This window comes from Balaenoptera borealis (assembly GCF_965194805.1).
Source record: "Balaenoptera borealis genome assembly, chromosome: 8".
NCBI classification, from domain to species: domain Eukaryota; kingdom Metazoa; phylum Chordata; class Mammalia; order Artiodactyla; family Balaenopteridae; genus Balaenoptera; species Balaenoptera borealis.
Genome location: NC_138865.1, coordinates 26101872 through 26114492, shown reverse-complemented (window position 1 = coordinate 26114492; position 12621 = coordinate 26101872).

The window sequence follows — 12621 nt, the reverse complement described above, 5'->3', positions numbered from 1 at the left end:
ACTTGATAAAGAGTTCAAAGTTATGGTCATAAAAGTGCTCACTGAACTCAGAAGGAAAATGGATGAAAACAGTGAGAACTTCAACAAAGAAATAGAAGATATAAGAAAGTTCCAAATAGAAGTCACAGAACTGGAGAACGCAATAACTGAACTTAGAAATACAGTAGATGAAGCACAAGAAAGAATAGGTGAACTCAAAGACAGGTCAGAGGAACTCATCCAATCAGAGAATAAGGAAGAAAAAAGAATGAAAATAATTAATATAGCTTAAGGGATTTATGGCACATCAAATGGAATAACATTCACCTTATAGGAACTCCAGAAGGAGAAGAGAAAAAGGGGCAGAAAACATTTGTAGAAATAATATCTGAAAACTGTTCCTAACCTGGGGAAAGAAACAGACATCCAGATACAGGAAGCCCAGAGAGCTCCAAAGCAGATCAACCTAAAGAGATCCATACCAAGAAATATTAAAATTAAAATGTCAAAGTTAAAGATAACAAGGGAATCTTAAAATCACCAAGAGAAATACAACTGGTTACATACAAAAGAACTTCCATAAGACTATCATCAGATTTTTTAGCAGATATGTTACAACTCAGAAGGGAGTGGCACAATATATTCAAAGTGCTGAAAGAAAAATCTTTCCAACCAAGAATACTTCACCCAGCAAATACTTCACCCAGTTATATTCAGAACTGAAGGAGAGATAAAAGAGTTTTCCAGATGACTAAACGTTAAAGGAGTTCATCACCACTAATTCAGCCTTACAAGAATTGTTAAAAGAACTTCTTTAAGCTGAAAAGAAAGGCCGCTAATTAGTAACAAGAAAACACATGAAAGTATAAATCTCACCAGTAAAGGTAAGTGTGTATCGTAAAGGTAGTGGATTAATGAATTATAAAGCTGTATGAAGGTTAAAAGACAAAACTCGTAAAAAGACTTATAATTAAAATAATTAGTTAAGGGATATACAACATAAAAACATGTAAAATATGTCATCAAAAACATAAAATGTGAGGAGGGAGGAGTAAAAACTTTGACCTATAGAATGCATTCAAACTTAAGTTGTTATCAACTTAAAATAGACTGTTAAAAATATAAGTTGTTATATGTGAGCTTCATGGTAACCACCAAGCAAAAACCTAGAGTAGATGCACAAAAGATAACAAGAAAGGAATCTAAACATACAACTAAAGAAAGTCATTAAGCCACTAAGGAAGAGAGCAAGAGAAGAAAGGAACAGAGAAATCACAAAATAGCCAGGAAACAATTAACAAGATGGCAATAAATACATACTTATCAATAATTATTTTAAATGTAAATGGACTAAAGGCTTTAATCAAAAGACATAGGGTGGCTGAATGGATTAAAAAAGAAGACCCATCTATATGTGGCCTATAAGAAACTCACTTCAGAGCTAAAGACACACACAGACTGAAATTGAAGGGATGGAAAAAGATATTCCATGCAAATGGAAACCAAAAGAAAGCTGGGGTAGCTATCTATAATTATATCAGAAAAAATAGACTTTAAAACAAGAGACAAAGAAGGACATTACATATGGATAAAAGGGTCAATCCAATAAGAGTATATAACATTTGTAAATATTTATGCATCCAACATAGGAGCACCTAAATAAATAAAGCAAATATTAATAGGCCTCAAAGGAAAAATAGCAATACCATAATAGTACGGGACTTGAGTATCGTACTTACATCAACAGATATATCATCCACACAGAAAATCAATAAAGAAAGATTGGCTTTAAATGACATGTTAGATCAGATGGATTTAACATATATATATAACATTCCATCCAAAAGCAACAGAATATACATTCTTCTCAAGTACATATGGAACATTCTCCAGGATAGATCATATGTAAAGCTAAAACCAAATCTTAACAAATTGAAGAAGATTTAAATTATATCAAGCTCCTTTTCTGACTACAATGGTATGAAACTAGAAATTGATTACAAAAAGAAAACTGGAAAATTCACAAACATGTGGAGAGTAAACAACAAATTCCACAATACAGTAAAATGGTCATCTAACATGATCCAGTGAGATTTATTCCTAGGATGCAAGGATGGTTCAATATCTGCAAATCAATCAATGTGATATACCACATTAACAACTTGAAGAATGAAAATCATATGCTCCTCTCAATAGATGCAGAAAGACTTTTGAGAAAACTCAACATCAATTTATTATAAAAACTCTCAATGAAGTGGGTATAGAGGGAGCATACCTCAACATAATAAAGACCATATATGACAAGCCCACAAATAACATCATATTCAACAGTGAAAAGCTGAAAGCTTTTCCTCTAAGATGAGAAACAAGACAAAGACGACCACTAAAGTCCTAGCCAGGGCAATTATGCAAGGAAAAGAAATAAAAGGCATCCAAACTGGGAAGAAAGAAGTAAAACTGCTACTATTTGCAGATGACATGACACAATATATAGAAAACCCTAAAGACTCCATCGAAAAACTGTCAGAACTAATAAATGAATTGAGTAAATTTGCAGGATATAAAATCATTATACAGAAGTATGTCACATTTCTACACACTAATAACAAACTAACCAAAAGAGAAGTTAAGAAAACAATCCCATTTACAATTGTATCATAAAGAATAAAATAAGAATAAATTTAACCAAGGAAGTGAAAGACCTGTACACTGAAACTATAAGACATTGATGAAATAAATTGAAGAAGACACAAAGATACCCCATGCTCATGTATTGGAAGAATTGATATTATTAAAATGTCCATACTCCTCAAACAATCTACAGATTCAATAAAACTCAATCAAAATTCCAGTGACATTTTTCACAGAAACAGAACAAACAATTCTAAAATTTGTATGGAACCACAAAAGGCCCTGAAAATCTTGAGAAAGAAGAAGAAAGCTGGAAAATGCATGCTCCCTGATTTCAAACTATATTTCAAAGCTATAGTAATCAAAACAGTATAGTATTGGTATAAAGGGAGACACATATCAATGAAAAAGATAGAGAGCCCAGAAATAAACCCATTCATATATGGTCAATGAATTTACAACAAAGGAGCCAAGAGTATACAATAGATAAAGGACAGTCTCTTCAATAAATGGTGTTAGGAAAACTGGACAGCCACATACAAAAAATGAAACTGGACCAGTATCTTACACCATACACAAATTCAACTCAAAATGGATTAAAGACTTGAATGTAAGACCTGAAACCATAAAAACTCCTAGAATAAAACATAGGCAGTAAGCTCCTTAACATCAATCTTGTCAATGATTTTTGTTTTTTCTTTTTGGGATTTGACACCAAAAGCAAGGGCAACTAAAGCAAAAATAAACAAGTGGAAGTACATCAAACTAAATAGCTTCTGCACAGCAAAGGAAACCATCAATAGAGTGAAAAGGCAACCTAGTGAATAGGAGAAAATATTTGCAAATCATCTACCCAATAAGGGGTTAATATCCAAAGCATGTAAAGAATTCATACAACTCAAAAACAAACAAAAAAATTCCAATTAAAAAATAAGCAGAGGATCTGAAAAGACATTGTCCAAAGACGATATACAATTGGCTAACAGGTACACAAAAAGATGCTCAACATCATTAGTCATCAAGAAATTGCAAATCAAAACCACAATGAGGTATCACCTTATACCTGTTAGAATGGCTATTATCAAAAGCGAAGAAATAATAAGTGTTAGCAAGGATAGGGAGAAAAGGGAAACTTTGTGCACTGCTTGTGGGAATGTAAATTTGTGTAGCCATTATGGAAAACAGCATGGAGTTTCCTCAAAAATTAAAAATAGAACTACCATATAATTCAGCAATTCCACTTCTGGATATTTAGCCAAAGAAAATAAAAACGCTAACTTGAAAAGATATATGCAACCCTATGTTCACTGCAGCATTATTTACAATAGTCGAACTACGGAAACAAACAAAATGTCCAGTGATGAATAAATGGATAAAGAAAATGTGAGATATATATATATATGTGTGTGTGTGTATGTATATATATATATATATGTGTATGTGTATATATATATATATATATATATATAATGGAATATTATTCAGTCATAAAGAAAAATAAAATCTTGCCACTTGTGACAGCATGGATAGACCTTGAGGGTGTTATGCTAAGCAAAATAAGTCACACACAGAAAAACAAATACTGTATGATCGCACATATATGGAATAATGAAAAACAAACAAAACAGACTCACAGATACAGGGAACAGTTTTGGTGGTTGCTGGAAGTGGGGCGTGAGGAACGTGGGCAAAAAGGCTGAAGATAGTCAAAACATACAAACTTCCAGTTATAAAATAAATACTATAAATCATGTGGATGTAATGTAAAACACGGCAACTCTAGTTAAAAATACTGTACTGCATATTTGAAAGTTTCTAAGAGAATAGATCTTAAAAGTTCTTATCACAAGAAAAAAATTGTAACAATATATGATGGTGAATGTTAACTAGATTTATTGTGGTCAGAATTTTGCAACATATAGAAATATTGAATCATTATGTTGTCCACTTGAAACTAATATAATGTTGTATGTCAGTTATACCTCAGCTTAAGAAAAATAAAAAGTGCTACAAATAAATATAAATAAATAAATGTATACAATAACTGCCTTCAAAATGAGATGTTTAATATAAATGTTTAAAAAATGTAGATCTGTATAATGAAACCTACAAAACTTTGATGAAAACAATTAAACAAGTGGTAAAAAGAAAAGTACAGAGGCATATTATTTTCATGGATTGGAAGACTCAATATGGTAAAATATTAATTCTTCCCAAATTGATCTGTAGGTTTAAATGCAATTCCTATCAACTCCCAACAGGTTTTTTTTTGTCACAATAGACAAGCTTATTCTAAAACTTATATCAAAAGTTAAAGGAAGAAAGATGGCAGCAAAATGATGGTCTAGGAAGTTTCAAACTCTCGTTTCCCTACAGAAACATTCAAAACAAAAACCGATCAGAAGCTTCTAAACCAACTCTGTAAGAGCTCTGGAAAATCATCAAAGGTTTCCACAACCAAGCAAATGCCCAATTGGAGAAAATCATCGCCAAAGAGATAGGAAAGTTTTGTGGCCATTTACCTACTCTTGTTCCACTCCTCCCAACATAACAGTGGTCTTAGTCTTGAGCCAGCAGCAGCCTGGTTTCCAGTTCTCCAATTCCAACTGGTTGGAGCAGAGTAGACCTTATTTACAAATTATTGTGTACCACTATTCCAACCTGTCAGGGGGAAAACTGAAAGCCTGAAAGCCTGAAGCAAAATGCTCTTGTCTGTTTTGCATAACACAGAACACAGAAAAATGGCAGGTGCTACTTGTAAAGCTACAAGGCAACTGTAAATGAACAGACGCCTGGGTCAAGAGATTCTGGGTGGAGAAATATAATAGACCATTTAAAGCCCAAGGTAGAAGCTGGAAGTGAGACTATTTGGGAAATTAGGACTTTCAAAGCAGCCTATATGCAGGGGAATTTAGAAAGCCACACGCAGGACCAGGCATGACATGCTCAGAAAAGTCCTGAGAAGACCTCAAGCTTTCACCTCAGGCTCATCCCTAGGCTCAGAGCAAGCCTAGCTAAGTGGTGAACAAGGACCCCAGCACAGAGCCAATCTGCCGTAATTGGTGGTGGCTGTTCCCTCTTTTTACATGTTTTTATTTATTATTTCAGCTCCTAGACTTCAAGGAAATCTCCATCAGAAAAAAAGCTGGGGGGCTGGAGTCAAGGTGGCAGAGTAGGAGGATGCAGAGTTGGCGTCTCCTCACAACTAGGACACCTACCAGGTGTTGGTGGGGGACCTCAGACACCTAAGAGGACTGGAGGAACCCCTGAGTGACCCAGTAGGACATGGGGGAGGGAAGGGGAAGGAGAAGTGGAGGCCAGATGGGACTGGTGCCCCTGAGGGGCAGCTGGAGGAGGGGAGGGATTCCCATGCACAGAGGGGCCCATTCACAACGAGGGGAACAACAGGGACAGGGAGAGACCCTCAGGGGATTGGAGGACCAGAAGGAAATGCGGCCTGCATTTCCCCCCACCCAGTGGGCCTCGGGGAGCCTGCAGATCCCAGGCCTGATGCTCCACACGACAAGGCCCCTTCTGGTCGCACTGAGCCTAGGCCCAGCACACCCCACCCCCCCACCCAGGGCCTTTTCCTTTCCCATGTTAGGGAAGTTTTCAACTATAATCTCTGCAATATTTTCTCAGACCCTTTCCTTTTCTCTTCTTCTGGGACCAGTTTAATTAGAATGTTGGTACGTTTCATGTTGTCCCAGATGTCTCTAAGATTGTCTTCAATTCTGTTCATCCTTTTTTCTTTATTCTGCTCCTCAGGAGTTATTTCGACCATTTTGTCTTCCAGATCACTTATTCGTTCTTCTGCCTCAGTTATTCTGTTACTGATTCCTTCTAGTGTATTTTTCATTTCAGTTATTGTGTTGTTCATCTCCGTTTGTTTGTTCTTTAGTTCTTCTAGATCTTTGTTAAACATTTCTTGTATCTTCTCAATCCATACCTCTAGTCTATTTCCACGATTCTGGATCATCTTTACTATCATTACTCTGAATTCTTTTTCAGGTAGATTGCCTATTTCCTCTTCATTTATTTGGTCTTGTAAGCTTTTACCTTGCTCCTTCTTCTGTGACATATTTTGTTGCTGTCACTTTTTTTTTTTTTTTAATGAGTGGGATTTTGTTCCTCTGTTATTGATTGTTTGGCCTGAGGCTTCCAACACTGGAGTTTGTAAGCTGTTGGGTAGAGCTGGGTCTTGGTGCTGAGATGAGGACCTCTGTGAGACCGCACTCTGATGAATATTCCACGGGGTCTGAGCTTCTCTGTTAGTCCAGTGGTTTGGACTCAGAGCTCCCACTGCAGGAGCTTTGGCCTGACCCCCGGCTCGTGAACAAAGATCCCACCTTTGCGGTTCTTTTGTGAATAAGGACACTCCAAACCTAAAAGGTCATTATTTTCTGCTGGGTTCTGCCTCCACTGGGTTCCACCTCTGCTGGGTTCTGCTGGAGCAAACTATCTTTTAATAGTTTTGGTGAATTTAGCATATGACTTCAATTTTGGTGAATTTAGCATATGACTTCAATTCCTCTCCATTCCCCAAACACAGACTCATTCCCTCTGCTCATCTCTAGAGAAGTCTGCAGACCATTCGTGCTGCCCATCAGGTCTGGCCCCACCCCCTGTCCCTTTGGACTCACCACACCACACATGGGCCCATGCTCCAGGAACCTAGGGTGGCCTGCTCTCTGCTCCTTTTGTTTTAATTTGCATCAGATGTCAGAGGATGGTGCTTTTGGTTGCCTTACAACTCTCTTGGGGGGTGCTTCCTTGTCTAATTTCATTTAATCTTTACAATAAGCCCACAAGTTTAGAAATCACTTGATTGCAAGTGACCACAATCTCATGCACACTATCTGAAGCCAAAAGCAGAGGGGTTTCCTAGGAGACAAAGTGACAGAGATAGCCTCCCCATGCTTGGAGTAGCAGAATGATGTCTCAGACCTAAAGGTACCCTCTCTGTACCTTCAGAGCCGCCTGAAGCACCATCTCTACTTCTCAGAACAGCTGTCACTTCCTCCTGGTTCCACGTGTTCCCTTTACTTGCTCATGACCCCAGCAGGACAGTCCCTAAAATGCAGCCTTCACTCCAGGAGTTCCCTAACCTTCTGGTTCTGACCATCTCGGTCCTGGTATCTCTGGTTCTTGATTTTGGTGTCTCTAATGTGTTCAGCCTAAATAAGGTCACACTTCCTCTGAATACATGTGCCCTGATCAAGTCATCTGTGTCTGGAGTAGAGGGAGAAGTGTTTCATGTTAAGAATAGGGAATGTGTTAGTGACAGCTGAATTTTCTAAGGAATGAGAAGCACCAAGAGGTAAGTGTGTAGGAGGAAAATATAAGTTCTGTTCAGCCAGTGAGGTAGATAGTGCATTTATTCTTAGTTTATAGGTACAGAGACAGACGTAGAAGGTTCAGTAGCCAACCCAAAGCCACTACACAATGGCTTAGCCTTCATAGAGACCAAGAATGTATGTGTATACATGTGATTTAGGGAAATGAAGATTTAGGTGTGTTTAGTGTACAATACGTATATATGATATATATCTATATATGTATTCTATCTCTAAGGCTTTCTTTGGTCTACCTGGATATGCAGATAGGCAGAAGAGCTCAGGGGCTGCAGAGAACTGAGTGCTGCATGCAAGTACAGGGAGAGAATTTCATGGATATGTTTCTTCTTGAAGGGAAAGTATGTTCAATGCATTTGACATTGGCCAATTGCATGTGGTTCTAGAAAGGAAAACAGGCTGGACAGCATAGTGACTATGAGCCTGGGTTTGAAGCCTGATACTGCCCTGGGCCAGCTCTGTGACTTCAGAAAATAATACCTAATGTCTGTTTGCATCTATTTCCTCAAGTGAGCAAGAGTAACATAATGCCTAGACCACAAAGATTGTTAATGCAGACTAAACAAAGTAATATTTGCAAAGTACTTAGAACCTTGCCCAGCACATAGTAAGCACCGTAAGTGTATGCTGAAGAAAACCAGAGCGAAAGATATCTTTCCTTCTCTCTTTGTCTCAGGAGAGATTCATCTTCTCTTTCTGTCTCATTTAATGTTTGAAGTTCATCCTACAATCTTACAAATAACTTTTTAACCTGACTCCCTCTTCCTAGTCACAATAACCCTTTGATTTAACATTCTTACTGGGAACTATAATAGAAAACGTTTTTGCATTGGGATAGGTATATTATTTTTCGTGTACTACCTCTTTATTACATTTTGTTTCTATTATTCAGAAGTCAACATGAGTAGACTGAGAAAGAAAGTTCTTGTCTACTATCCAAAAGTAGCTTAGAACTGAATTGTGTTCCATGTCTAGTTAACATCTCAATAACTCAATAACCTTATTAAGCCAATCTTTTGTTTTTTTTGTTTTGTTTTGTTTTTAAACATCTTTATTGGAGTATAATTGTTTTCATTGTTGTGTTAGTTGCTGTTGTATAACAAAACGAATCAGCTATACTTATACATATATCCCCATATATCCTCCCTCTTGTGTCTCCTTCCCACCCTTCCTATCCCACCCCTCTATGTGGTCACAAAGCACGGAGCTGATCTCCCTGTGCTATGCAGCTGCTTCCCACTAGCTATCTATTTTACGTTTCGTAGTGTATATAAGTCCATGCCACTCTCTCATTTCGTCTCAGCTTACCCTTCCCACTCCCCGTGTCCTCAAGTCCATTCTCTACATCTGCGTCTTTATTCCTGTCCCGCTCCTAGGTTGTTCAGAACCATTTTTTTTAAAATTAGATTCCATATATATGTGTTAGCATACGGTATTTGTTTTTCTCCTTCTGACTTACTTCACTCTGTATGACAGACTCTAGGTCCATACACCTCACTATAAATAACTCAATTTCATTTCTTTTTATGGTTGAGTAATATTCCATTGTATATATGTGCCACATCTTCTTTATCCATTCATCTGTCGATGGACACTTAGGATGCTTCCATGTCCTGGCTGTTGTAAATAGAGCTGCAGTGAACACTGTGGTACATGAATCTTTTTGAATTATGGTTTTCTCAGGGTATATGCCCAGCAGTGGGATTGCTGAGTCGTATGGTAGTTCTATTTTTAGTTTAGTTTTTTTTTTAACATCTTTATCAGCGTATAATTGCTTTACAATGGTGTGTTAGTTTCTGCTTTATAACAAAGTGAATCAGTTATACATAAACATATGTTCCCATATCTCTTCCCTCTTGTGTCTCCCTCCCTCCCACCCTCCCTATCCCACCCCTCTAGATGGTCACAAACCACCTAGCTGATCTCCCTGTGCTATGCGGCTACTTCCCACTAGCTATCTATTTTACGTTTGGTAGTGTATAAATGTCCATGCCACTCTCACTTTGTCACAGCTTACCCTTCCCCCTCCCCATATCCTCATGTCCATGCTCTAGTAGGTCTGTGTCTTTATTCCCGTCTTACCCCTAGGTTCTTCAAGACCTTTTTTTTTTTTTCTCTTAGATTCCATATATATATGTTAGCATACGGTATTTGTTTTTCTCTTTCTGACTTACTTCACTCTGTATGACAGACTCTCGGTCCATCCACCTCACCACAAATAACCCAATTTTGTTTCTTGTTATGGCTGAGTAATATTCCATTGTGTATATGTGCCACATCTTCTTTATCCATTCATCTGTTGATGGACACTTAGGTTGCTTCCATGTCCTGGCTATTGTAAATAGAGCTGCAATGAACATTTTGGTACATGACCCTTTTTGAATTGTGGTTTTCTCAGGGTATATGCCCAGTAGTGGGATTGCTGGGTCGTATGGTAGTTCTATTTGTAGTTTTTTAAGGAACCTCCATACTGTTCTCCATAGTGGCTGTATCAATTTATATTCCCACCAACAGTGCAAGAGGGTTCCCTTTTCTCCACACCCCCTCCAGCATTTATTGTTTCTAGATTTTTTGATGATGGCCATTCTGACTGGTGCGAAATGATATCTCATTGTAGTTTTGATATGCATTTCTCTAATGATTAATGATGTTGAGCATTCTTTCATGTGTCTGTTGGCAATGTGTATATCTTCTTTGGAGAAATGTCTATTTAGGTTTTCTGCCCATTTTTGGATTGGGTTGTTTGTTTTTTTGTTATTGAGCTGCATGAGCTGTTTGTAAATTTTGGAGATGAATCCTTTGTCAGTTGCTTCATTTGCAAATATTTTCTCCCATTCTGAGGGTTGTCTTTTGGTCTTGTTTATGGTTTCCTTTGCTGTGCAAAAGCTTTTAACTTTCATTAGGTCCCATTTGTTTATTTTTGTTTTTATTTCCATTTCTCTAGGGGCTGGGTCAAAAAGGATCTTGTTGTCGTTTATGTCATAGAGTGTTCTGCCTATGTTTTCCTCTAAGAGTTTGATAGTGTCTGGCCTTACATTTAGGTCTTTAATCCATTTTGAGTTTATTTTTGTGTATGCTGTTAGGGAGTGTTGGAATTTCATAGTTTTACATGTACCTGTCCAGTTTTTCCAGCACCACTTATTGAAGAGGCTGTCTTTTCTCCACTGTATATGCTTGCCTCCTTTATCAAAGATAAGGTGACCATATGTGTGTGGGTTTATCTCTGGGCTTTCTATCCTGTTCCATTGATCTATGTTTCTATTTATGTGCCAGTACCATACTGTCTTGATTACTGTAGCTTTGTAGTATAGTCTGAAGTCAGGGAGCCTGATTCCTCCAACTCCGTTTTTCGTTCTCAACATTGCTTTGGCTATTCAGGGTCCTTTGTGTTTCCATACAAATTGTGAAATTTTTTGTTCTAGTTCTGTGAAAAATGCCAGTGGTAGTTTGATAGGGATTGCATTGAATCTGTAGATTGCTTTGGGTAGTAGAGTCATTTTCACAATGTTGATTCTTCCAATCCAAGAACATGGTATATCTCTCCATCTATTTGTATCATCTTTAATTTCTTTCAGCAGTGTCTTATAATTTTCTGCATACAGGTCTTTTGTCTCCTTAGGTAGGTTTATTCCTAGATACTTTATTCTTTTTGTTGCAGTGGTAAATGGGAGTGTTTTCTTAATTTCACTTTCAGATTTTTCATCACTAGTGTATAAGAATGCCAGAGATTACTGTGCATTAATTTTGTATCCTGCTACTTTACCAAATTCATTGATTAGCTCTTGTAGTTTTCTGGTAGCATCGTTAGGATTCTCTCTGTATAGTATCATGTCATCTGCAAACAGTGACAGCTTTACTTCTTCTTTTCTGATTTGGATTTCTTTTTCTTCTCTGATTGCTGTGGCTAAAACTTCCAAAGCTATGTTGAATAATAGTGGTGAGAGTGGGCAAACTTGTCTTGTTCCTGATCTTAGTGGAAATGGTTTCAGTTTTTCACCACTGAGGACAATGTTGGCTGTGGGTTTGTCATATATGGCCTTTATTATGTTGAGAAAAGTTCCCTCTATGGCTACTTCCTGCAGGGTTTTTATCATAAATGGGTGTTGAATTTTGTCAAAAGCTTTCTCTGCATCTATTGAGATGATCATATGGTTTTTCTCCTTCAATTTGTTAGTATGGTGTATCACGTCGATTGATTTGCGTATATTGAGGAATCCTTGCATTTCTGAAATAAACCCCACTTGATCATGGTGTATGATCCTTTTAAAGTGCTGTTGGATTCTGTTTGCTAGTATTTTGCTGAGGATTTTGCATCTATGTTCATCACTGATATTGGCCTGTAGTTTTCTTTCTTTGTGACATCTTTGTCTGGTTTTGGTATCAGGGTGATGGTGGTCTCGTAGAATGAGTTTGGGAGTGTTCCTCCCTATGCTATATTTTGGAAGAATTTGAGAAGGATAGGCGTTAACTCTTCTCTAAATGTTTGATAAAATTTGCCTGTGAAGCCATCTGGTCCTGGGCTTTTGTTTGTTGGAAGATTTTTAATCACAGTTTCAATTTCAGTGCCTGTGATTGGTCTGTTCATATTTTCTATTTCTTCCTGGTTCAGTCTCGGCAGGTGGTGCATTTCTAAGAATTTGTTCATTTCTTCCAGGTT